At 40.3% G+C, this 26,170-nt stretch overlaps 1 protein-coding gene and 1 long non-coding RNA gene across 2 annotated transcripts in view; one reads left to right on the forward strand and one right to left on the reverse strand.

Annotated features, from left to right (window-relative positions):
- The window catches only part of adam10a (ADAM metallopeptidase domain 10a), a 127,634-nt gene that overhangs the window by 67,340 nt on the left and 34,124 nt on the right, over positions 1 to 26,170 (forward strand). The gene's annotated exons all lie outside the window — the stretch shown is intronic.
- LOC137301839 (uncharacterized) lies at positions 1,928 to 24,761 on the reverse strand. The gene is made up of 3 exons (XR_010958361.1): positions 24,609 to 24,761; positions 16,189 to 16,284; positions 1,928 to 2,131 (listed from the first exon to the last, which is right to left on the reverse strand). It is a non-coding gene; the product is annotated as an uncharacterized lncRNA (long non-coding RNA).

Here is a 26,170-nt window from a genome sequence, read left to right on the forward strand (position 1 = left end):
TGCACTAAAATGCCCCATTCATGATTTCCGTACTCTGGTCTGCCGTACCCCCCTACCCCAAAACTCCAGGTTGTAGGGATATAAATGAGGTTCTTGTGTCCTAATGGCATCATTTGCCAGGACTTTGTCACCCAGCCCCTACCCTGCTGCCTGCTGTTTTGGGCACCTATTGGAGTGCACAGCTGCATAAAACAGGCAACCCTTGTTGCCTGGATGCAGTGATTGGCAGAGGTTGACTCAGCAATTCCTCCCAACACTCCCGGCCAGCATCTGGTTGATCTCCAACCGGAGTCCACCAACAGGCTAACTAGCTGACCTAAGAAAACACATCAGGGTCAGTGGCACATATTTATGCTGGATGGAAGTGGCCACCTGTTTAAGATCTACCAACGCAATGGCTTAGTGGAAAGCCCAGGCCCAGAAGTCTATTGCCCTACACCATTTGATTGCTCTGGTTTGGGGAAAAAGCCTGGCTGCCAGACGTGTGGAAAGTGGAGAAAACTATAAGTAAAGTATTTCAAGGTCAAATCTTACAGCACGTCCAGTTGGGTTTAGGAAATTGAAAATGATTTCATTTCATGTGTGCTGCTGTTCTTTTTCATTTGTCTGTATAAAGGAAAATGTGGAAAATTACAGCTTTCATTATATTTAGTGATGAAGAATAGGTTACCTGAGAGGCAAGAAACAATTTTCTAACTTGATGGTCTGTGTCCCATTAGAAAAATGACATGCCACAAGTAACGATCAATATGGCCTGAACAAAGCTTGATAGGATTTCCTTTTGCTTTTTCCCTTTGGCTCGTAGTACTTGTACAAACAGGAAAATATCTCTGGGAGAACAAACGAATTGGCTGTTGCGGTAGTAAATCGAAACGGTATATCAGAAGGTAAAATCCCGTTATCCATTACGAATTTAAAATTGTTGTATGGTGTAATGGATTTTAAAAATGAAAATAGTGACTACAATAAGCTGTTTTCTGGCTTTTAAAACTTGAAATGTCATATACAGGAACTAATGTTAAAACTTTGTCTCATTAATTAAATGAGCAATTTAATGGAACAACATATTTAGAAGAGATGAAATTACACTTTTTCAAGCATAATACAGCGTCATCTGCTTCTGTCTTTCTCTGGGTGCTCAAAGGTCAGGCTTAGTCATAGACTGAGCGTTTAAGAGATCCATTTACTGAGTATGATGCACGTTTTGTGATTTATGGTTGCTTGCATGTTGCAATCCAGAATCTGCATGAGAAACCTACCCATTCTCATGGACATTTTGAAACTATATTGAAAGCCAGTTATCCTAATACTGAATCTGAGATCCAGCAAGGTCAAATATGGATTTCATTGATTACAGCAGATTGTAGAAATGGCATTTATGGAGATGTAGGTAGTTCTGACCATTTTCTAAAAATTTAAAGGTTGATGGTAAAACACATTAAAGTGTACCATCACAGAGAAACCATTGTGTGCAGCTATCCTGAAGTTGTCTTTTAAATGCAGTAAATCATGTAAAAGAATATTGTTCTGTACTGCCTTTAAAGTTTTTTTCCTCTGACAAGTGCATAATAGGTTTTGAAAAGTATTGACCCTTAAACAATATGTCGCTCAGAAATCTTTTCAGGTAGTAAGTGAGGTGCTGACAGCTTGTAATTATAGTCGTCATAGCTGTTCGCTTAATGACCTTTTTTGTATTCTGTACTGCCAGAATCACTGGAATATTTGTCCAAAGAAAAATTGTTGCCTTTTAAATCAGACAATAAGAGGCTTTATTACACCATTGAAATAAGCCTACAGAACAAGCTTCAAACAGAAGGCAATGCTGAATTCACAAAACTAGACTGTAACATCATTCTTTCTAGAATGTAAAGGACAAAATTCTGACATTAGTTCTTTACGTCTGCATTATTCTAAAACATTTTGCACTTTGAATCTTGTATGTTATTAAAAATAAAACTTGTAAAGTAATCATCAGTATCATAATAGGTTTTATATTGCATTGTTGGAAATGTCATCCCTTTGAATGAGTCGTTGAACTGAGGCTCCATCTGCTTGTTCTGGTGGACATTCCTATGAGAGCAGGGAACCTTCCTATTGCTTTCGGCAACATTCTTCCCTCAACCAACACTGCCTTTTTTTAAAAAAAAAATTATTGTTTAACCATTAAACCAATGGCTGTATGGCATCTTGCTGTCAGCAAAATAGCTGCCGCGTTTGCCTACCCAGGTTACTGCACTGCTTGTTCTATGTGACATACTTGTAGATGTTTTCTGGAGATGTATAAGGTGCTGTGTAAATGCAAGACTTTCATTCCATGGTGAGGTCCTGCACCAATGTAGATGTAATTAGAAACTCAGTGAGATTCCTGAAGTGCTAATGGTTGTCATGGGGAAGTCTTCCTAGATTAGAAATTAAATAGCGTAGTAACCATATTCCAAAAAGTCAAAAGACCTAGACAAGTACATACCCATTAGCCTTGCATCAGAATTAGATAAAATTAATGAAATCAGATATTGTTCCAGTGCTTCCCACTCCAACTGTTGCTGTCTTTCACTCTGTTACCTGCTCAATTCCCTCAATAAAAATGGAGAGAGAACCTGACACAGAACCATAGCAAACCATTGGGACCTTGTGCATAATATTTGTCTGAGTGGATCCAGATTTATGATCTCAGATTTCAGTATTTATTCAGTCAGGATAAGTATCCTCCTACGTGGGAATGTCTGGTTTGTTGTATTCATTTTTATTGAAGGCACAATGCAGGCAACAATGTGCCAGATCGTATTAGCTAGGTTAGGAAGCCACTGGAGCATCATGATTGTAGTCCTAAGGGCCTCCTGCTTTCTCTATTTCACTTGTACACTGATACTGCAAAGCTTTTCTTGTTGGTTATTGGTTACCTTAAGTTGAGAACCCTTGCAACGCAGTGCTGCTTATGTAGAAAAACATTATATTTAATTTGTCAAACAAAATGATGAAATGACTAAAGTGATAAATGCAACCAGAGAAAAATGTTTTAACTTCAAATCTTAATGATTCTTTTGTGAATGCACTTAATAGTTTGATGTGCAAGGTTTGAAATGTGCTTCAGGCAATTTTTTGGCAGTACACATTTGTTTTCTCATGTATTGCATTTACAGATCTTTCAAAGGTTTTGACATCATTTGTTGTATTATTTCTACTTCAGTGAACACACTCTGCTCCTGTTCGAAAATGACTAGATGAAAGAAACAGATTTATTCTTTTACATACATTTGTACTTTTTACAAATATTTGCGTACAGCAAAATGGATTTAGAGTTTTATAATCTATAAACTACAGAAGCAGAACATAAATATAAGTACGAATGTGTTCTGGTTAAAATGCCTTTTCAAATATCTAGTCCACATTTCACAAATGAGCAATTTGAATAATAACCCCACAACTACCTCTTTGTGCCCACTAATTGTTTTCTGCTTTCTTTGAATTTATAATTATTGTATTATTGGTTTATATTCTCTTTTTTTGTAACTTTTATGTGTGCCACAAAACTGACCCATATTAAAAATAAATTGTATGAATGTTGTGTTTCGTCTGAAGATACACAGTATGGTGAATGGTGTTTAGGGTTCAATTGATGCGCAAGCCACTTGAGTTTCACTTTAGTGAATTAAGATACCTAGATATTGCTATGAAGTGTTGGGAACAGATCTGTATTGCATGTAATCCATGTAAATCTAACAACAGGCTAATATACAGGCAACCAGCCAACTCTTCAGGAAGTCTGTAACTGGAAGTTTACATTTAACATTGTTTAAAACTCCTTTGAAACCTAGTCAGCTTGTTTTCTTTGAAATATTTTTTTACATTTCTAAATCCCAGACTTAAATAGGAAACAGATGGGTTTAAAATTTATTTTTTTGGGTTTGTGGACATTTTATAGTTTTTGTTCTGACTTTTAAAAAAAAATTGTTTGTGACCCCAAGCTTTTTTGCCCCTATGTGCTACAGTGGACATTGGTTTAAGTGCCCTTGTATAATCATATATTCCCTCTTGCTGACTTGTTACAACTTGATGCTAATTATTATCCTTAAATTGCCCATTGATGCTTTACTCAGTTTCTGGTAAGAGGTCACTTGTTAATGAGAAGTTAGCTTGCTTTTTTTTACTACTTTTTCTGTCTATTTGTATGCTGAGGAGAATACAATTCGTGGGAAATTCTTGCAACAAAGCTACCCTTGTATAAGTACCAAACTGGACATTTTACTTGTTACTTATTCAAAGGAGTAAAAGTTTAAATTTACATTTTTTTTTTGGATTACTCGTTTTAATGAGGTCACACCGATATAAGTAGTTGACAGAGCCATTCGGCCCATCTAGTTCATGACTCCATTACCTTATCCTGAACACCTTTCCAAGTATTAATCACTCTTTGGCAAAGATCATAAATGTGAGGGATAAAACACATGCTCAAGAGCAATGACGCAACAATCTTAGCTCGTAGGATTCAAATCTGCACAGGAAACCCCAGTAGATTTCTAGCTCATCACCATAATCACTCAGCCACAGCTGCTGGCGACTGAGGAGACTTTCAATTCCTTAGTCTGCATTGAGTTTGAACCCATGTCCGCTGAGTCGGAGGACACTGTCAAACCCACTGCGGCCCAGTTACAGTTTTGCCATAGAAGCAATGGCCAGTTTACGTTCAAGTAATAAATTCCATACTGAAAGAAGCAGTAAATGGCTGCAGTAGCTAATGCATTAAGCTATGTGGGTAAAACACAAAGTACTATTTATGATTTGGTATGAAGTCACCAGACTAGTCTTTGTTCCATAATGCCAGTAGGTTTTGTTAGAGTTTTGCATTGTATACTTCCCTGTCCTATTGCTACACCAAACTCTGAAAGAATGGTATCGGGTAGCCATTTTAAGTGTCCTAGTTTGATAAACCTGTCCCTTTTTGTGATCAAACTTGAAACCAGTCAATCTAATTGTTCCTTGATTATGTATTCATAGTACAAAGTTGCCATGTTTTAATTAACCTTTCAAGCTACCATAACCAATCTGCAGGTCATGCAGTGCTGACTATGAAAAGCAGGGACTCAATCCAGTTTCTGTTTGTAGTTAAGTCCATAGTAGCAATCAAATGAATCCTGTGGTCTTAATCACTTGAGATTTTTATTATCCTTTAAAGTACATTATTTCATTAACATTACTGAAAAAGTAGTGTCCCATTGCCCTTGGCACAAATCTATTCGTATGATGGGTGTATGGTAAATTGTTTGTGAGTGTGTGCACATTGTAGCTGCTGGTCTTGCCAGTTAAAAATGTCTTTATTTATGGCTTATTCTTTACACACCCACAGTCAAATTTTTGAGACACAACTTGCAATTAGTCTCACTGCAGCAACCAGCCTATGATTTGCATTGCAATGAGCTGACATTCACTTGTGAAACAAGGGCTACATTCTCGCAAGTATGCGATTATGTTGTCAACGGTGAAAAGAATATGTTCAGTCTTCCTTTGCAATGAAGTCAGAAAACCATGCTCAACAGCCTTCTGTTGGTGAGTTTTAGAATTAGAGGAGCTAGGTTTGTATGTATGTAGATGTGTTTCAGTCGGGGAGAAAACTATTTGGTTGCTGTCACGTGAGCAATAGTAACTGCTGAACGTTTCTTTGCTGTTTTTGAATGAAGGTCAGACTGCTTGCTGTGCATGAAGAATGCACGAATAACCATGTCAGTATAAAGCTAAATATTCTGACTGGTAGAAGAAAATCTATATAAAAAGAAAACAGTATGTGGGTTCAAAACTTTTTTTTCTTCCATTGTTGATTCAACCATTTGGAACATGAACATAAACAAAAATCATGCATGATAACTGCATTTTGAATACTCTTAATGTATTTGGCTCTACTATCTTTCCTGGTAGATAATTCAGTGTTTATTACCCTTTGAGAAAAGAATTTTCCTATTGTCTTGTGTTTTAAATTTACCTTGAACTAATTTAAATTGTCTTCTGCTCCAACTGGCCTGACTTACCATTAGGTCTAGTTACACCTTTGATTATGGGTTCAGTTTCATAATTGTTCCTTGAGTCTGTCGTACAAAATAATGTGTGGAAGTCCAAAGTTATAAAGAACATGGTCAGTGTTCAAGGAATAATTCCTTTCTCTACTTCAGAGGCATTTTAGCATAGTTAAGTTTTTTTTTTAGAATCCTATGAATGAGTTCTGTTGCTCATAAAGAAAGGGGCTGTTGAAACATGGCATGGGATAAACTGGTCATTTATATGCTGTAAATGTATCTAGTTATGAGGCAAATTGAGGTTAATGGGTTAATCTATTCACATTACTAGGTTTTGCAATGTTGCATTCAAATATAATATCCTTTAAAGTATAACTGATGCAACATATAGTATTTTCAACACAATGCAACTCCATATTTATTCAGATTATGCCATTACTTCCTCAGATCGATCATGTGTTTGTATTTAATGCAGATTTCTCAAGTGTCGTTAGACATTCTTATCATGAACTTAGGATATAATGAAAGGCAAACCAGGCTGGAAATTTTTCTTCTGCCTACATCCTGTAAAACACCTACCTTTTTATAGGAGCTGAGGAAACCATGTAGTGAGCACATGCTTAAAAATGTTGTTTTGATAGGTGGTGCCATGTAATCTCTAACTCATATATATATTTTTTAATTGTGTATACTGCCAGGACTTGTGTCTTTGTGTGAGTTCTCTCCCCTTCCCCCACCCCCCCCAAACCGCAGCTGAAGGTTCTGTGCTCCCCTGGTCACCTAAAGCTTGGGGCAAAGTCTACAGCAGTCACTCAGATTAAGTGAAGAGTATCAAACAAGCAGTTGCTGTTATGTTTTGGGGTTTTCATTTGGCTTCCATGTCATTCACCTTGTGTCCACAATGGCCCAGAGTGTGCCTTTACCCACCTGGTATCTGGATAAATGTAGTGAGACCCAGGGGACGAAGAGTGAATACTTCTTGCTGTACTTCAATTTACTGTAATATAATGTGCTGCCATGTAATCTCCTAGATCTCCAGTAGGGAGAAGAATGAACACCTGAATCAGATCATGACTTAGGCTACAAAGTACAAGACCGATTTATTGGACAACAACAAGCATATATATAAAATGTCTTTAATGTAGAAAAATGTCCCATGGTGCTCAAGAGATGTTCCAAAAAATTGAAGCTGGGCCAAAGAAGGTAATATTAGATGGGGTGACCCAAATCCCAGGCTTTAAGGAGCACTTTAAAGGAGCTGGAGAGGCAGAGGGGTTTCAGAAAGCGTGGGTCAAGGCACCTGTAGGCACAGTAGCCGATGGTGAGGTGAAAGAAGGGAGAGGGGTGCACAATGACCAGAGTCAATAGAACTGAGAGATTGAGGTTGTTGGGCTGGAGTAGAATACAGAGATGGGGAGTTGGAAGGCAGTGGGGGGATTTAAACATGAGAATATGAATTTTAAATCGGAAGCGTTGGGGAAATGGGAGTTAATGTACGTCAGGGAGAGCAGGAATTACAGGAGAGCAGGACTTGTTGAATATGAAATGGGCACCAGAATTTTGGGTGAGCTGAAATTTATGAGAATGAAGCCAGCCAGGAGACCATTAGAATAGTTGAGTCTGGAGGCAACAAAAACATGGATGAGGGTTTAAGCTGATAGGTGTGAGGTAGGCGATGTTTTGGAGATCAAAGTAGGTGGTCATCATGACTGAGAGGATATGAGGTTGGAAGCTCACCTCAGGGTTGAATAGGAGCCCGAGGTTGCGAAATTTGTCCTAGCTGAACTATGGTTTGCGAACTGATCTGTGCAATGCATTACCTGCAACAAAAGCAAACTTAGTGTATTCATATTTGTGTCAGCATATCTACACCAACTTCTCCCAAATGCTTTAAATGTTGTTCAAAATGCAGTAGTCTGTTAACATTGGCAGACACTCATGATCATTGCATGAAGTGCTTATTGGCAACACAGACTGTGACTTGCCAAATTTGCCTTCGGTTAATGTTCTGCTTCCATAAAGAATTGCCGCACCACGTTTCCCACATTATTCAGAATAAATTAGACCAACACACTAAAGAAAGAAAGAATTTGCATTTATATCGCGTTTTTCACGACTTCAGGACGTCCCAAAGCACTTTGTAGCCAATGGAGTACTTTTAAAGTGTGGTCACTGTTGTAATGTAGTGAAATCCAGCTGCCAATTTGCACACAGCAAGATCCCACAAACAGCAATGAGATAATGACCAGATAATCTGTTTTAGTGATGTTGGTTGAGGGATTAAATATTGGCTCAGACACAGGGGAGCTCTTGTGAACTTTCTTGCTCTTTTTTGAATAGTGCCATGGGATCTTTTACATCCACCTGGGAGGGCAGATGGGGCCTTGGTTTAGTGCCTCATCTGAATAGTGCTCCTCCGATAGTGCAGCAGTCACTCAGTACTACACTGAAGTGTCAGTCTAGATTCTGCGCTCAAGTTTCTGTAGTGGAACTTGAACCCACAACCTTCTGACCCGGAGGTGAGAATGCTACCACTGAGCCATAGCTTTCTGAGCCAAGTAAGCCCAAGAAATCCAGTAAGACGCAGTTGGTTGTCATTGAACACACATTGGTGTCAACTGGTACTGAGGAAATGGTGGCATCTGAGAACTCGAAGCTTCCAGTTAACGACGAGGTGGTGCCCGCACAGACCAGTAGCAAAATAACTTTTTTGTGCAGCGTTCATAGCACTGAGAAAATGTCAGCACTGAGAGAATGTTGACATCGAGTGATACGCTGATTTTGGCACATATTTGCACTGAATACATGCAACTTGATGAAGTAACTACTAGTCTAGTAATGATATCTCCTCAAACAGGGAACCTTGGCTTAGAGGTCTTCTGGATGGTATTCCAGAAGCAATTCTGGTGCCTGTCAGCACTCTGTACACTGCTTTGGCTATCGCTGTGCAAGTTTATTCAAAGTATAAATATACCACTGAGTGATATTGACAAAACTCGCAAACCATAACTTAAGAAAGCGTCACAAAAAAAATCTGGCTTTGTACTTCCAGCTCCCAGCCGAAGAGGATGGGAAACCTGCCTCTACTTGCACAGTCCTTGTTTGCACCACTTTCATTGTGAGGTGATGCATTTTGGTAGATCGAATCGGGCCAGGACCTACTCCGTTAATGGTAGGGCGTTGGGGAGAGTTATAGAACAAAGAGATCTAGGAGTACAGGTTCATAGCTCCTTGAAAGTGGAGTCACAGGTGGATAGGGTGGTGAAGAAGGCATTCGGCATGCTTGGTTTCATTGGTCAGAATATTGAATACAGGAGTTGGGATGTCTTGTTGAAGTTGTACAGGACATTAGTAAGGCCACACTTGGAATACTATGTACAGTTCTGGTCACCCTATTATAGAAAGGATGTGGAGATGCCGGTGATGGACTGGGGTTGACAATTGTAAACAATTTTACAACACCAAGTTATAGTCCAGCAATTTTATTTTAAATTCACAAGCTTTCGGAGGCTTCCTCCTTCCTCAGGTAAATGTTTACCTGAGGAAGGAGGAAGCCTCCGAAAGCTTGTGAATTTAAAATAAAATTGCTGGACTATAACTTGGTGTTGTAAAATTGTTTACTATTATAGAAAGGATATTATTAAACTAGAAAGAGTGCAGAAAAGATTTACTAGGATGCTACCGGGACTTGATGGTTTGACTTATAGGGAGAGGTTGGATAGACTGAGACTTTTTTCCCTGGTGAGTAGGAGGTTAAGGGGTGATCTTATAGAAGTCTATAAAATAATGAGGGGCATAGATAAGGTAGATAGTCAAAATCTTTTCCCAAAGGTAGGGGAGTCTATAACGAGGGGGCATAGATTTAAGGTGAGAGGGGAGAGATACAAAAGGGTCCAGAGGGGCAATTTTTTCACTCAAAGGGTGGTGAGTGTCTGGAACGAGCTGCCAGAGGCAGTAGTGGAGGCGGGTACAATTTTGTCTTTTAAAAAGCATTTGGACAGTTACATGGGTAAGATGGGTATAGAGGGATATGGGCCAAGTGCAGGCAATTGGGACCAGCTTAGTGGTATAAACTGGGCGACATGGACATGTTGGGCCGAAGGGCCTGTTTCCATGTTGTAACTTCTATGATTCTATGATTCTTCTTCATTTGAGATATCGACAAGCTGTCTCTGGGGAAGAGAATTTGTGAAAACTGAGAAGAATCTGTTGCAGGAAACAACAGTTCATCAAGTGAACTTGCAACAGGATCCATGCCACAGTGCTATGCAGACTGACATGGCTGTGCTTAGCATTGTTCCCAATGGAGCTGCAGTTCCAGCTGTTGCCATTTGATAGGAGTATTTTTGGGGAACATGTAGGGGAGGTCTGGACTCTGAAGAAAACCATCAGAATATGTATGCAGTTACTCTGATTGCTGTGAAGCACAGAGCATCCATAATGGAGCTGCTAATCTCAATGTAAAAAAAAGCATGATGGTGTTCACTTAAATCAATTAGTCTTATCTTGTGATATCTCGCGTCGTATCGTCAGCATTTTTGTTTGGCATTGGTTTAAAGGCTAGTTCTCGTTGCAGTTCATTCAATCTTGCACTTTACACTTGGATTAATAGCAGATTACCTATATGTTCAGTCCAAGCTATTTAGAAATTGTACCCAGTTAGGCCTGCACTGGTTCCCTTTTGGTGTATCCACTATTTGTATATGTTTTTTTTAATGTACATGAGCTTTGTTTAAGTGGCACACTCACATTGTGGTTCTTCAAGCTTACTTTGGAGTTTTTAATCCAATGTTACATCTCCATCTCATTTTGAGTCAAGAAATTATCCTATCATTTTTATTCACCACCGCAAGTTGAGAATTGGATATTGTTTTCATTATGTAGATTAAGTTATGTCTGTTGCACAAAGATAATTAGGCAATCTTGTTAGTTCATATCCTGTTGTGGAAGGATCCAAGGCAGTTTAGTGACTAAGTAGAAGATTGAGTGCATTTTGCATTCTAACCATCTTGCAGAGAAGAAACCAGAGGACAGGCTAACTATTATTCATTCATATGGCGACTATTTCCTGGGCATCTGTTAAACAAATTCTAAGTAGTGTGTGCAAGGCTGTTGCATGGAGCAATACTCACATCTATTATATATTAACATTCTTGCATCTGCACATGCTTTGTTATGTAAACTTCCTGTAACTTTTTTCCTGATACCATCACATTTTTGCTGTCCCATTTTGTGGATTGGTTCAAAGTAAAACGTACAAATTAAAAGTGAGGAAAGTACTTGCAAGCTACCAGTGAGAAACTATTAACAACTTATGGAAACAGCAAACTCTGGTTTCCCTTCTCCTTTCCTTTATACTGGGTTCTCCTGACTGGTCATTCAATCAAATTACTCAACACACTTTCCCATACTTTGCCATTTTCCCCCTTCGGTAACATAAATTTCTAATGTCTGAGATCATAGAGTCATAGAGTTATACAGCACGGATAGAGGCCCTTCGGCCCATCGTGTCCACGCCGGCCATCAAGCCCTGTCTACTCTAATCCCATATTCCAGCATTTGGTCCGTAGCCTTGTATGCTATGGCATTTCAAGTGCTCATCCAAATGCTTCTTGAATGTTGTGAGGGTTCCTCCCTCCACAACCCTTTCAGGCAGTGAGTTCCAGACTCCAACCACCCTCTGGGTGAAAAAGTTCTTTCTCAAATCCCCTCTAAACCTCCCGCCTTTTACCTTGAATCTATGTCCCCTTGTTATAGAACCCTCAATGAAGGGAAAAAGCTCCTTCGTATCCATCCTATCTGTGCCCCTCATAATTTTGTACACCTCAATCATGTCCCCCCTCAGCCTCCTCTGCTCCAAGGAAAACAAACCCAATCTTCCCAGTCTCTCTTCATAGCTGAAGCGCTCCAGCCCTGGTAACATCCTGGTGAATCTCCTCTGCACCCTCTCCAAAGCGATCACATCCTTCCTGTAGTGTGGCGACCAGAACTGCACACAGTACTCCAGCTGTGGCCTAACCAGTGTTTTATACAGCTCCATCATAACCTCCTTGCTCTTATATTCTATGCCTCGGCCAATAAAGGCAAGTATCCCATATGCCTTCTTTACCACCTTATCTACCTGTTCCGCCGCCTTCAGGGATCTGTGAACTTGCACACCAAGATCCCTCTGACCCTCTGTCTTGCCTAGGGTCCTCCCATTCATTGTGTATTCCCTTGCCCTGTTAGTCCCTCCAAAGTGCATCACCTCGCACTTTTCCGGGTTAAATTCCATTTGCCACTGTTCCGCCCATCTGACCAACCCATCTATATCATCCTGCAGACTGAGGCGATCCTCCTCGCTATTTACCACCCTACCAATTTTTGTATCATCAGCGAACTTACTGATCATACATTTTACATTCATATCCAAGTCATTAATGTAGACCACAAACAGCAAGGGACCCAGCACCGATCCCTGTGGTACCCCACTGGCCACAGGCTTCCAGTCACAAAAACAACCTTCGACCATCACCCTCTGCCTTCTGCCACTAAGCCAGTTTTGTATCCAAAGTGCCAAGGCACCCTGGATTCCATGGGCTCGTACCTTCTTGACCAGTCTCCTGTGGGGGACTTTATCGAAGGCCTTACTGAAATCCATGTATACCACATCCACTGCGTTACCCTCATCCACACGCCTAGTCACCCCCTCAAAAAATTCAATCAAATTAGTCAGACACCACTGATGTTAGGCTCACTGGCCTGTAGTTCCCCGGTTTTTCCCTACTCCCCTTCTTGAATAATGGTACTACATTAGCGGTTCTCCAGTCCTCTGGCACATCCCCTGTGGCCAGAGAGGTTCTGAATATCTGTGTTAGAGCCCCCGCAATCTCCTCCTTTGCCTCACACAGTAGCCTGGGATACATTTCGTCCAGGCCTGGGGATTTATCCATTTTTAGGCCTGCTAAAACCACCAATACCTCCTCCCGCTCGATGTTAATATGTTCGAGTATATCACAGTCCCCCTGCCGTATTTCTATGTCTACATTGTCCTTCTCCATAGTGAAAACAGATGCAAAAAATTCATTTAGAACCCCTCCTACATCTGCCGGCTCCACACACAGATTGCCATTTTTGTCCCTAATGGGCCCTATTTTTTCCCTAGTCATCCTCTTACCCTTAATATACTTATAAAACATCTTAGGATTTTCCTTTATTTTGCTCGCCAGTGTTATTTCATGGCCCCTCCTTGATCTCCTAATTTCTTTTTTAATTATCCCCCTGCACTTTTTGTACTCCTCTAGGGCTTCCTCCATCTTTAGCCTTTTGTATCTGCCAAAAGCCCTCCTTTTTTTCCTAATCCATTCTCGTATATCCCCTGACGTCCAAGGTTCCCTGGAGTTCTTGGAACCACCCTTGACCTTTACGGGAACATGTTGCCATTGTATGGTCTCAATCTCCCTTCATTTTAATATTTTTTAAAACACATATTTAACTATAATACAGTTAAACTTAAATACAGAGTTGACTTTTGCATGTTTGAGTACCTTCATTAGTGTTTTATTTGAAGACTGTAGTCTTCAAATAGCATCCTTGGATTTGATATTTTTGTCCAGTGTTGTGGCTGTGTAAACTGAAGACAGATCCTCCAGACTGAGCATATATAGGGTGCACAGTTTCCCATCATGCACCAGTAGTTAATTAGCCCAAATGGAATTTTGTTTTCTTTCCAGCTTCTAACACCAACTACCTAGTTTATAATCGTGAGCAGTTTCTTAAAACTCACAACTTTATTTCTTGACAGCTGGACCTTCCTTTATGGCTGGGGATATTTCGTACCTAGCAGATGGTGAAAATGGCACCACTGACTTGTATGGGTTGGGCACTCTTGACAGTCTGTGGCTGGAGAAAATTATAATTGGGGGTTGCTGGGAATAATGTTTACATTGCTGCTCTGATCTTGTTGCTTGTTCTCGAGGCACTGGGAAAAGTTCAATGTGTGCTGAATGGATTTTATACTCTGGGTGTAACAATGTTGCTTCATTTTACTTTTTAGTACTGCTGTCAGTATTAGGTCTGTTTTATTGGCCGTGTTGTAAGGTACGTGCAGCAGTACTGATATAACTTGTTTGTTTTATTTTTGATTCTTAGTTTAACACCTAGTAAATCAAGAAATTTTAATCTCCATTGGCTGTTTCTCACAAATAATGTAAAAGGCACTGAATTTTGAAGCAATGGTTCTTGTCCACTGAATGAATAAGCCACAGGTTGAGCAAATATATGGAGCAGTATTTAATCAAGGAAACTTGTTTGATTTCAAACATATCTATTTTACCATATCATTTTGTTTTGAAATGTATTTGGTTTGTATTTTGCAGTGGAAATAGATTTTGTTGAGTTGTTTCATAGTGGCCAATGGAAATGGGGAGGGAAAAGACATGGTGCATTGATTGGTTTGTTATGTGTTAGGTAATTTCTTGAGCTTTAGTTGTGCATTGTGGTAAAAACATCATCCTAACTAATTTTAATGCATCAGAATTTCTGATCATTTTGGTGAGAGGATGATGTCATAGAGCCCTAGTAAAACAGGTCAGTGGGAAAACCCTCCAATAGTTTGAGGCGTACTTGACATGCAGGAAGACTGTCATGGTTGTTGGAGGTCAATCATTGCAGTCCCAGCATATCATTGCTGGAGTTCCTCGGGGCGGTGTCCTTGGCCCAACCATCTTTAACTGCTTCATCAATGGCCTTCCCTGTGTCTTAAGGTCATAAGAACATAAGAACATAAGAAATTGGAGCAGGAGTAGGCCAATCGGCCCCTCGAGCCTGCTCCGCCATTCAATAAGATCATGGCTGATCTGATCCCAACCACAAATCTAAAGAACACAAGAAGTCGGAGCAGGACCCGGCCACATAGCCCATGGGCCCTCTCCGCCACCCACAGGGCATTGACCGATCCGAACTCAGCTTCATGTCCAATTTCCTGCCCGCTCCCCATAACCCCTAATTCCCTTTACTTCTAGGAAACTGTCTATTTCTGTTTTAAATTTATCTAATGATGTAGCTTCCACAGCTTCCTGGGGCAGCAAATTCCACAGACCTACCACCCTCTGAGTGAAGAAGTTTCTCCTCATCTCAGTTTTGAAAGAGCAGCCCCTTATTCTAAGATTATGCCCCCTAGTTCTAGTTTCACCCATCTTTGGGAACATCCTTACTGCATCCACCCGATCAAGACCCTTCACAATCTTATATGTTTCAATAAGATCGCCTCTCATTCTTCTGAACTCCAATGAGTAGAGTCCCAATCTACTCAACCTCTCCTCATATGTCCGCCCCCTCATCCCCGGGATTAACCGAGTGAACCTTCTTTGTACTGCCTCGAGAGCAAGTATGTCTTTTCTTAAGTATGGAGACCAAAACTGTATGCAGTATTCCAGGTGCGGTCTCACCAATACCTTATATAACTGCAGCAATACCTCCTTGTTTTTATATTCTATCCCCCTAGCAATAAAAGCCAACATTCCGTTGGCTTTCTTGATCACCTGCTGCACCTGCATACCAACTTTTTGATTTTCTTGCACTAGGACCCCCAGATCCCTTTGTACTGCAGTACTTTCCAGTCTCTCGCCATTAAGAAAATAACTTGCTCTCTGATTTTTCCTGCCAAAGTGCATAACCTCACATTTTCCAATATTATATTGCATCTGCCAAATCTCCGCCCACTCACCCAGCCTGTCTATATCCCCTTGCAGGTTTTTTATGTCCTCCTCACTCTCTACTTTCCCTCCCATCTTTGGAGGGAAAGTAGAGAGTGGAGCTGCTCGTTCACAATTCTATGCTATTTAGCTCCATTCACAACTCCTCCATACCAGCCTACAGCAGGACCTGGACAGCATCCAGGCTTGGGCTGACAAGTGGCAGGTAACACTTGTGCCACATTAGTGCCAGGCAGTGACCAGTGCCAACAAGATTGGGCCCAATCACCTCCCCTGACCTTCAACAGCACTGTCATCACTGAGTCCCCCACTATCAACATTCTGGGGGTCACCATTGGGCAGAAGCTAAACTGGACCAGCCATATCAACATCATGGCTACAAGAGCAGGGCAGAGGCAGGGCACTCTGACAAATGGCTCACCTCCTGACCATTTGGTTCTTCTCCACCATCTACAAGGCTCAAGTCAGGAGTACGATGGAATACTTACCACTCGCTTAGCTGGGTGCAAACACAACTATTCTCGAAGTTTGACACAAAGCAGCCACTGAAGTCAATATTTACCACTTCCACCATCACTCACGTCCTGAGAACAAATAAAAAAAATGTATTCTATATTTGTGCGTCAAAATGCTTTACGGTATTCAAAAGATGGCATTCTTGTGTTGGCACAAATTTCACAGCACTTAGCACTGTTAGTAAAGTAGCAAATTCAAGCAATAGAAAAATTTTGGATTATGGCAGATGCTTCTGATTACTTTTTTTTTTAACCTGTGGGACAATGTTGGAAAGGCAACATTTACTGCACATCCCTAGTTGCCATGAAAAGGTGATGGACCTTTTCTGAGCAATTGTTTTTACAATGGAATGACTTACTATGCCATTTCAGAGTCAGCCATGTAGTGTGAGACTAGTCACATTTAGGTCAGAGTAGGTAGGGGTGGCATGTGACAGAAGAAAGCTTATTAGTGATAGTTGGCTTTCTGTGATCCATTTTCTGGTAGCAGTCCTCAAATTGCAAGATTTATTGAATTAATGGTGGGATTTGAATTCACGATCTCTGGGTTGCTGGGCCAGCGTCATAACCACTGTACTTCTGTACCCAATTTGTAATTGAAAAATAAGTAGTTAAATTTGGGACCAAAATAGTTACTAGTTCCTGGCCTTCAGAACAAAAAATATTTTGTCCTGTGTCCTGGGCAACCACAAGTGTAGGAAGTGTCGTCAGCTGGAGGAGCTTGAGCTCCGGATTTCGGAGCTTGAGCAACAGGTGGCGTCACTGCAGTGTATTTGAGAGGTTGAGAGCTATGTGGGTAGCACGTTTCAGGAGGTGGTCCCCCCCCGCAGCTTAAGAGTGCAGGAAGAGAGGGACTGGGTGACCGCCAGACACGACGAGGAGGAGCAGGCAGGTAGTGTAGGAGTCCCCTGAGGGCATCTCACACTCCAACCAGTATTCAGTTATGAATACTGGTGAGGGAGAGGGTTCCTCTGCGGAGTGTAGCCAGAGCCAAGACCATAGCATCATGGCTGGCCCAGCTTGCATGGGTTGGGGGGGGGGAGAAAGAGAAAGATCTGGAGAGCAATAGTCATAGGGGATTCCATAGTTAGGGGAGCAGACAGATGTTTCTGCGACCGCAAACGTGATTCCAGGACGGTATGTCGTCTCCTGGTGCCAGGGTCAAGGATGTCACTGAGCGGCTGCAGGACATTCTGTTTGGGGCAGGGTGAACGGCCAGAGGTGGTGGTCCATATCAGTACCAACGGTGTAGGTAGAAAGGGGGATGAGGCTCTGCAGGCAGAGCTTAAGGAGTTAGGAAAGAGATTAACAAGCAGGACCTCAAGGATAGTTATCTCCAGATTACCCCCAGTGCCACATGCTAGTGAATATAGAAATAGGAGGATAGAGTAGATGAATGCATGGCTGGAGAGATGGTGTAGGAGGGAGAGCTTTAGATTCCTGGGGCATTGGGACCGATTCTGGGGGAGGTGGGACCTGTACAAGCCAGACGGGTTGCACCTCGACAGGGCCGGGGACCAATATCCTTGCGGGGAGGTTTGCTAGTGCTGTTGGGGAGGGTTTAAACTAACTTGGCAGGGGGATGGGAACCTGAGAGGATATTCAGAAGGGAAAGTAACAAAGCTGGAAGTGGAAGGCAGAAAAGTAGTAAGTGAAATTGAAAGGCAGTGGAAACAAAGGCCAGCAGCAAATAAGGTCAAAATAGGAAAAAATTTTAAAAAGGCAAAATTAAAGGCACTTTATCTGAATGCATGCAGCATTCGCAACAAGGTAGATGAATTGACGGTACAAATAGAAGTCAATGGGTATGATCTAATTGCCATTACGGAGACGTGGCTGCAGGGTGATCAAGGCTGGGAACTGAATATTCAAGGATATTCAACATCTAGGAAGGACAGGCGAAAAGGAGGTGGGGTAGTGCTGTTAATAAAGGATGAGAACAGTACAATAGTGAGAGAGGATCTTGGCTCAGAAAAGCAAGATGTAGAATCAATTTGGGTGGAGCTAAGAAACAGCAAGGGACAGAGTTGTTTATAGGCCAACAAACAGTGGTAATGTAGGGCACGGTATAAAGCAGGAAACTAGGAGTGCATGTAACAAGGGTAATTATGGGGGACGTTAATCTACATAGAGATTGGGCAAACCAAATTAGCATTAATACTGTGGAGGATGAATTCCTGGAATGTATACAAGATGGTTTTCCAGATCAGTATGATAAGGAACCATTTAGATCTAGTATTGTGCAATGAGGAAGGGTTAATTAATCTTGTTGCAAAGGACCCCTTAGGGAAGAGTGACCATAATATGAAAGAATTCTTTATTAAGTTTGAAAGTGATGTAGTTCAATCTGAAACTGGGGTCTTAAATCTAAACAAAGCAAGCTACGAAGATATGAGGCGCAAGTTGGCTGTGGTTGATTGGGGAACTACATTAGAAGGTATGATGGTAGACAGGCAATGGCTAGCACTTAAAGCATTAATACATAATTTGTAACATATATATTCCTTTAAGGCACAAAAACCCAACAGGAAAAGTGGTCCAACCGTGGCTAACAAGAGAAATTAAAGATAGTATTAAATCAAAGGAAAAGGCATATAAAGTTGCCAGAAAGAGCATTAGGCCTGAGGATTGGGAGCATTTTAGAATTCAGCAAAGGAGGACCACGAAATTGATGATGAAAGGGAAATTAGAATATGAGAGTAAAGTAGCGAGAAACATAAAAATGGACTGTAAAAGCTTCTATAGGTATGTAAAAAGGAAAAGACTGGCGAAGGTTCATGTGGATCCCTTACAGACAGACGGGAGAATTCATAATGGGGAATAAGGAAATGGCAGAGAAATTAAACAAATACTTTGTGTCTGTCTTCACGGAAGAGGACACAAAAAACCTCCCAAAAATACTAGAGACCCAAGGGTCTGGCGAGAATGAGGAACTGAAAGAAATTAGTATTAGTTTAAAAAAAATAGTACTAGAGAAATTAATGGAACTGAATGTCAATAAATCCCAAGGACCTGCTGATCTACGTCCCAGGGTTTTGAAAGAGGTGGCTATAGAGATAGTGGATGCATTAGTTGTCGTCTTCCAAAATTCTATAGAGTCTGGAATGGTTCCTGCAGATTGGAGGATAGCAAATGTAACTCCACTAATTAAGAAAGGAGGGAGAGAGAAAACAGGGAACTACAGACCTGTTAGCCTGACATCAGTTGTAGGGAAAATACTAGAATCTATTATAAAGGATGTGATAACAGGACACTTAAAAAAATAATAATAGGATTTGGCAGAGTCAGCATGGATTTATGAAAGGGAAATCATGTTTGGCAAACCTATTGGAGTTCTTTGAGGATGTAACTAGTAGAATAGATAAGGGGGAACCTGTGGATGTGGTGTATTTGTACTTTTAGAAGGCTTTTGATAAGGTCCCACACAGGAGGTTGGTGAACGAAGTTACAGCACATGGAATTGGGGTAATATACTGGCATGGATTGAGAATTGGTTAACAGACAGAAAACAGAGTGTAGGAATAAATGGGTCTTTTTCAGGTTGGCAGACTGTGACTAGTGGGGTACTGTAGGGATCAGTGCTTGGGCCACAGCTATTCACAATATATATCAATGATTTGGATGAGGGAACCAAATGTAATATTTACAAGTTTGCTGATGACACACAACTAGGTGAGAATGTGACTTGTGAGGAGGATGCAGAGTGGTTTCAAGGGGATATAGACAGGCTAAGTGAGTGGGCAAGAACATGGCAGATGGAATATAATGTGGAAAAATGTGAAGTTATCCACTTTGGTAGGAAAATCAGAAATGCACAGTTTTTTAAATGATGAGAGATTGAGAAATATTGATGTTCAAAGAGACCTGGGTGTCCTTGTACATGAGTCAATGAAAACTAACATGCAGGTGCAGCAAGCAATTCGGAAGGCAAATGACCTTTATTACAAGAGGATTAGAGTACAGGAGTAAAGATGTCTTACTGCAATGATATAGGGCCTCAGTGAGACTGCATCTAGAGTATTGTGTACAATTTTGGTCTCCTTACCTAAGAGAGGATATATTTGCCATAGAGGGAGTGCAACAAAGGTTCACCAGACTGATTCCTGGGATGGTGGGATTGTCATATAGGGAGAGATTGAGTCAAGTGGGCCTGTATATTCTCGAGTTTAGAAGAATGAGAGGTGATCTCATTGCAACATACAAAATTCTTACAGGGCTCGACAGGGTAGATGCAAGGAGGATGTTTCCCCTGTCTAGGGAGTCGCGAACCAAGGGTCACAGTCTCAGAATAAGGGGTGGACCATTTAGGATTGAGATGACGAGAAATTTCTTCACTCGGAGGGCGGCAAATCTTTGGAATTCTCTACCCCAGAGGGCTGTGGAGGCTCAGTCATTGAGTACATTCAAAACAGAGGTCGATAGATTTCTAGATATTAAAGGCATCAAGGGATGTGGGGATAGTGCAGGAAAATGGCTTTGAGGTAGATGATCAGCCATAATCTTGTTGAATGGCGGAGCAGGCTCGAGGGGCTGGATGGCCTACTACTGCTCCTATTTCTTAAGTTATTTTGAACATTTTTTGTTCCAAAAGGTTATTGCTGCAGATATCTGCAAACTTTTCAAGATTTTTTAAAAATGTTTTTTTTTCATATTCATATATTCTATTGCTTTCACTTGGGGGTCACTAAATTAGGTAGGCTAACAATTAAGCGAACTGGGAGGAACTGTTGAATTTTTTAGAAAAATTCCAGAGGCAAATAGATGTGCAGTGTATTGTAGTGGATTTGCTTAGGGTCCATAATGCATATATTATACATAGTGCATGCAAGATTTTAATATGTCATGATATTAGTCAACCTGATATCACAATCTTGGAGAGAAATATTCCAATTGAGTATGGAGACCCTGGAGCTTTAAGTGTTTAGCTTTCAAATAATCCATGTACTTGTCCTAATAAGTATAGTGACCTGCCAAAAGTTCAAAATTACAATTTGAATCAAGGCATAAAAAAGGAATCTATTTTAGCTTCTAAGGGAGTAATATTCAAAGCCTTTATACATGAGGGCAGTGTTTAAATTTTTGCTAAGAGTTTTTTTTGGCAATATTGTGGAAGAATGGATTGTGTAATCTGCTTTAATTTTTAAATTTAGCAAATATATTACTGCAAAAATATATATTTTTTGTTGTATGTGTACCATGGTTAAGGTACTAGGCTCTTATTAACTTTACAATTGAAACGAAGTATGTGTGTCCTGGAAACTAATTTCATTGCTTTCTTTTCCTGTCGTACTTCCTTTCGCACTGAGAAGCCTTTCCTCATTTGTCGTCTTATTTTACTGCGCTGTGCAGCCTAAATGCATTACTTATAATTATACCCATTCTATAGTATATCTTCCAAATTTTTCTTGCAACACATTTTTAAAAAATAACAAAACTTACATTCTCTAGTTACTTCCTTTTTAGCTATTTCACCTTGTCTGAATTATATACCATTTTAAACAGGGGTAAAATGCAAAAAGCTGCTGCTTAGGATTTATCAAATGTATATAAATGACCGTTGTTCATTTTAGGTCTCCGGCTTTTTTACGTGTGTCCTTTCAGCCCGCATGTTAGAATTAGTCTATATGCTGTGTCTTGGGCATTAATAGGTTCTATACGGAGCAAAGTCCCCTGATGTAAAACTTACAGGAAGTCATGAAATGAGTCCAGAAGAAATTGAGTTAACTCTACTGCCTAGATTATTCAATCCTGACCAATTGCATTCCACAAACATGGGAGATTTTCATACACTAATTTGTATGCTCAATGTGATGAATGGTGCTACAGAATGCAACACTTAACTTCTAGGCCCTATTTGGCACTCCTGGGTCAAGTTTAGTACAGATTCAACACTAAAGCTCTTTTTTCACACTTTGTATAATTGTATTTTAACCCCAATCTGAGTGCCTCCTACCTAACCAATGTGATGTTTCAGTGGTGTGTTTACCACACACTAAGATTGGGTTTGCTTTGGGGGCGCTGTTATCTCCTTGATGGCAACATAAAAGGAAAGCACGCTTACTTACTAAGGTGGCCATGATTTCTGTTTAACCCAGCAAAAACTATTTTGATTCACAGGCCTGTGCAGATTTTTCCAGCCATTTGGGACTGTAAGGTGGCCAGATATGTAATCCTGAATCATGACTTAAACAACAAAGTTTGCAGATTTGTAATTATGATGAGAGGTCTGTGGAATCATCCCTGCAATATAAGCAAGGCTTTTTTGGCACCTGAGACCTGGAACAGTATTGGATAATCTCTTCCTAAAATGGTTCTGTAATGTAAATGCATTGAGAGAAATTGCCAGCTGATGCTGTATTATGTGCAGTTTATGCTGTTCATGAATACTCCAGGCACTGGGTTAAAATGATGAGTAAAATGGATTTGAACAATTGATTTAGATCCAAATCTAGGGTCCAGAGGCAAAAGGACAATACTGTAACTTGCTGCACTAACCAGTGGTTAAGTCTTGTGTTGTTTATACTCAAGTGTAGCCTGGAGTATTCCTTGAAATGCAACTCCTAGTGTGCTAATTGCAGATTCTGCAAAGGGAAAGTCAGAATTAATGAATTTTTGTGGGCTATTGACCATTTATATGCAAGGCATGCAAGTTAAATGAAGTGCGAAACTTTGCATAATGCTGCCAAGAAAGTCCCTCTAATTATGCCGCCAGTCATCAATTATGTCTGTTTGGCTGATCAAACCAAAGGATATGTGAAGATATACTGTCTTAAAAGTTTGATAAAATCTGTAACATTGGTTTCTAGCACACTTATTTACTGTGTTTTGTACTGGATTTATTATTGGAACAAAGCTTTCATTATGGAATATTTGGTCACTTATCAACCATAGGCTTATACAGTTATTCCTCTTGAGAAGAGAAGGAAGAGTTGTAAAACTTAAGTGGTGAAGTTCTGAATAACCACAGACAAATTGCCATACAGTATAACCAAGTCAGTTACTGCTTTAATTTGGTCAGTTCTCAAAGGATAATAACTTCAAATTAATACAATTCACCATTAGTTGCTGGGGACAAGAGTCAAAATATTTTATGACACTTGGTGCTGTTCAGTCATGCATCGACACCAGAGCAATTTGTACAAACATGCAACATAGTCATAATGTTTAAAATGATTCTTCCAAAGATGGCACCATGATTGCATCAAATTGTAATCTGCCTAGCTGAGATCACACTAAGTCATTTTAAAGTTGTTTATACTCCCTTGGAATAGATTTTAAGATTGTAATAAAACTTACCTCTGTCATGATCTGTGAATTAGCATACAATAATTGGACTTGTTAAGTATTGCTAGAGTTTACAATGCAGTGACTGTTCCCTTATGCATTGGAAGACATGAACTGCATAGCTGTGCAATGTAATTCAGAGAGGCCTAAAATTTTGTACTAGGGGTTAGTTGGATATGTGGCTGAACAGTACAAGTAAAAATCTGTGACAAAAACTAGAGTTTTATTTTGTCCTGTTGGTTGTGTCCAGACAGAATTATTTCATCTTTTCTGGGAAAGACCTATGCGTTATCTGTGGTTCCAATTTGCTGCTTTCCAATATCACTGCTTTACATAGGGCAGTAATTGATTAAAACATAAAAATGTGCACAGACCGGAAGTGGAGATACTGCCATCTTTGGAAGAATAATTTTAAACATTATGACTATGCAGCATATTTGTACAAATTGCTTTGGTGTCGATGCATGACTGAACAGCGCCAAGTGTTATAAAATATTTTTGACTCTTGTCCCCAGCAACTGATGGTGAATTGTATTCATTTGAAGTTGTTATCCTTTGAGAACTGACCCAAATTAAAGCAGTAACATATAGGATACAGACCTGTTCGTTCTTGAAAGTTTCAGATCTGCTAAGTGTTGTTTCTCTTGTGTCCAATTGTTTTATGGTTTCAAGTGCTAGCCCAGGAGCTAACTTGTGAAAAGTGACTGAAGGTCTGAGGGATGATATGGGTCAAGAAATGTGGACAAGAACAATATTGTTATACTATCACAAAGTGGATTCAGTAAGTAATTACACACAATATTTAGGTCAGAGCTTGCCTGGACCAAAACTGACACATGTGCACAGCATATATGGATCAAAAAAATTAACTGACCAGGCCATTTAAAAAAAAAATTGTTTTAAAGTAGTTATGGAAATTATGCATGTATTAATTTATGCACTGATGAAACCTTTATAGGGTAATAGACATTTGGCCAAACATTTAGTCATCACATTTGCTGTCATTTATTTAGAATCAAAGGGTTAAAGTGACACTAGCCAGAATAATTCTGACTGATGCCTCAATCCATTTAGTTACCCAGATGAAACTAATACAGAATCTCACTGACCTCACCCCTACTGTACTACATCAACTGAGGTAGCAGATCATCATCTGAGATGCTATAGCCTTGGAGAAGTTGCCAGGGGAAAATTCACACAGACTATGGCAAATACTGTTAGTTTCTTGATCCTTTACCTAAGTTGAAAGTAAAGGCAAGGTGACTGCAAATGCTGGAAATCTGAAATTAAAACAGAAAATGCTATTAAAACACAGCAAGTCAGTCAGCCTCTGAAAAGATGGGTCAGTTCAGGTTGATTTTCGAACAACATCCATTATGACCACAGCCTGTACCTGCAATGGCATAACTGTTATCCAGATGTTAAGCTCCAATACAAAGACTTTTGGTGAACGAGCTGATGTGTCACTGCATCACAGATGCATTAAATAATCAAGTATGTAAAAAGAGCTTGCATAGTCTTCATCCACAATAGCAAAGAGAGTTCATTAAGACAAGGCAGTCAAATGTTCTGGGAGGAATGGTTTTAAATTACCATGCTTGGAGGTCAAAGTCTGAGTGCACAAGTGCCCAAGTAATTGGTAAAGTATAACAACAAAGCAGGTCTTGCAGATTTTTTCAGAACATTATTGTAGAAGAGCTAAATTATGCTCCTGCCACCTTGACAGCTAGTAATGGTAGTGGCTTCCTGATTGTTTCAGCCAAAATTCCAATCTCTCAATTCACTGAAGTAACTATCTTGCACCCGTGAGGAGGCAGCCATGAATACAATTCTTCACCTGAAGGTCATCCAAGATTAGTAACCAACTTTCTAGATGCAGTCATCTTCAAAACAGGCTGAGTAGTCAAAGCTTGACTAGCATTGATAGTGCTGCTGAAACTCAAGTAGATGATTCTATTCCGAGCTCCTTTCATTCTGTTTTTATTGTGTGTGATATCTCTCTGCAGCTAATGTACTGTTCTGCTCTTCATAACTAGTTGGAAATAGATGGACCCTCAAAGTATTGCTATTTTGTGACCTTATGGCACGGTGGAGAACTGACAAAGCAGCCCGTTTGATTGGCACCCCATCCACCACCCTAAACATTCACTCCCTTCACCCACCGGCGCACAGTGGCTGCAGTGTGTACCATCCACAGAATGCACTGCAGCAACTCGCCAAAGCTTCTTCGACAGCATCTCCTAAACTCGCGACCTCTACCACCTAGAAGGACAAGAGCAGCAGGCACATGGGAACAACACCACCTGCACGTTCCCCTCCAAATCACACACCATCCCAACTTGGAAATATATCACCGTTCCTTCATCGTCGCTGGGTCAAAATCCTGGAACTCCCTTCTTAACAGCACTATGGGAGAACCTTCACCACACGGACTGCAGCGGTTCACGAAGGCGGCTCACCACCACCATCTCAAGGGCAATTAGGGATGAGCAACAAATGCTGGCCTTGCCAGCAACGCCCACATCCCATGAACGAATTTTTAAAAACATTTACTGTAACTGCTAGTGGTGTCTTGTCCCCATGTGGAAAGTGTTGAAGTTGCAATTCTCCAGCACTTTTATAATGTTTAAATAGTTTCTTACCACTATTACATTTATTTGGACCGACATAG

Source organism: Heptranchias perlo, chromosome 34, assembly GCF_035084215.1.
Source record: "Heptranchias perlo isolate sHepPer1 chromosome 34, sHepPer1.hap1, whole genome shotgun sequence".
Taxonomy (NCBI): domain Eukaryota; kingdom Metazoa; phylum Chordata; class Chondrichthyes; order Hexanchiformes; family Hexanchidae; genus Heptranchias; species Heptranchias perlo.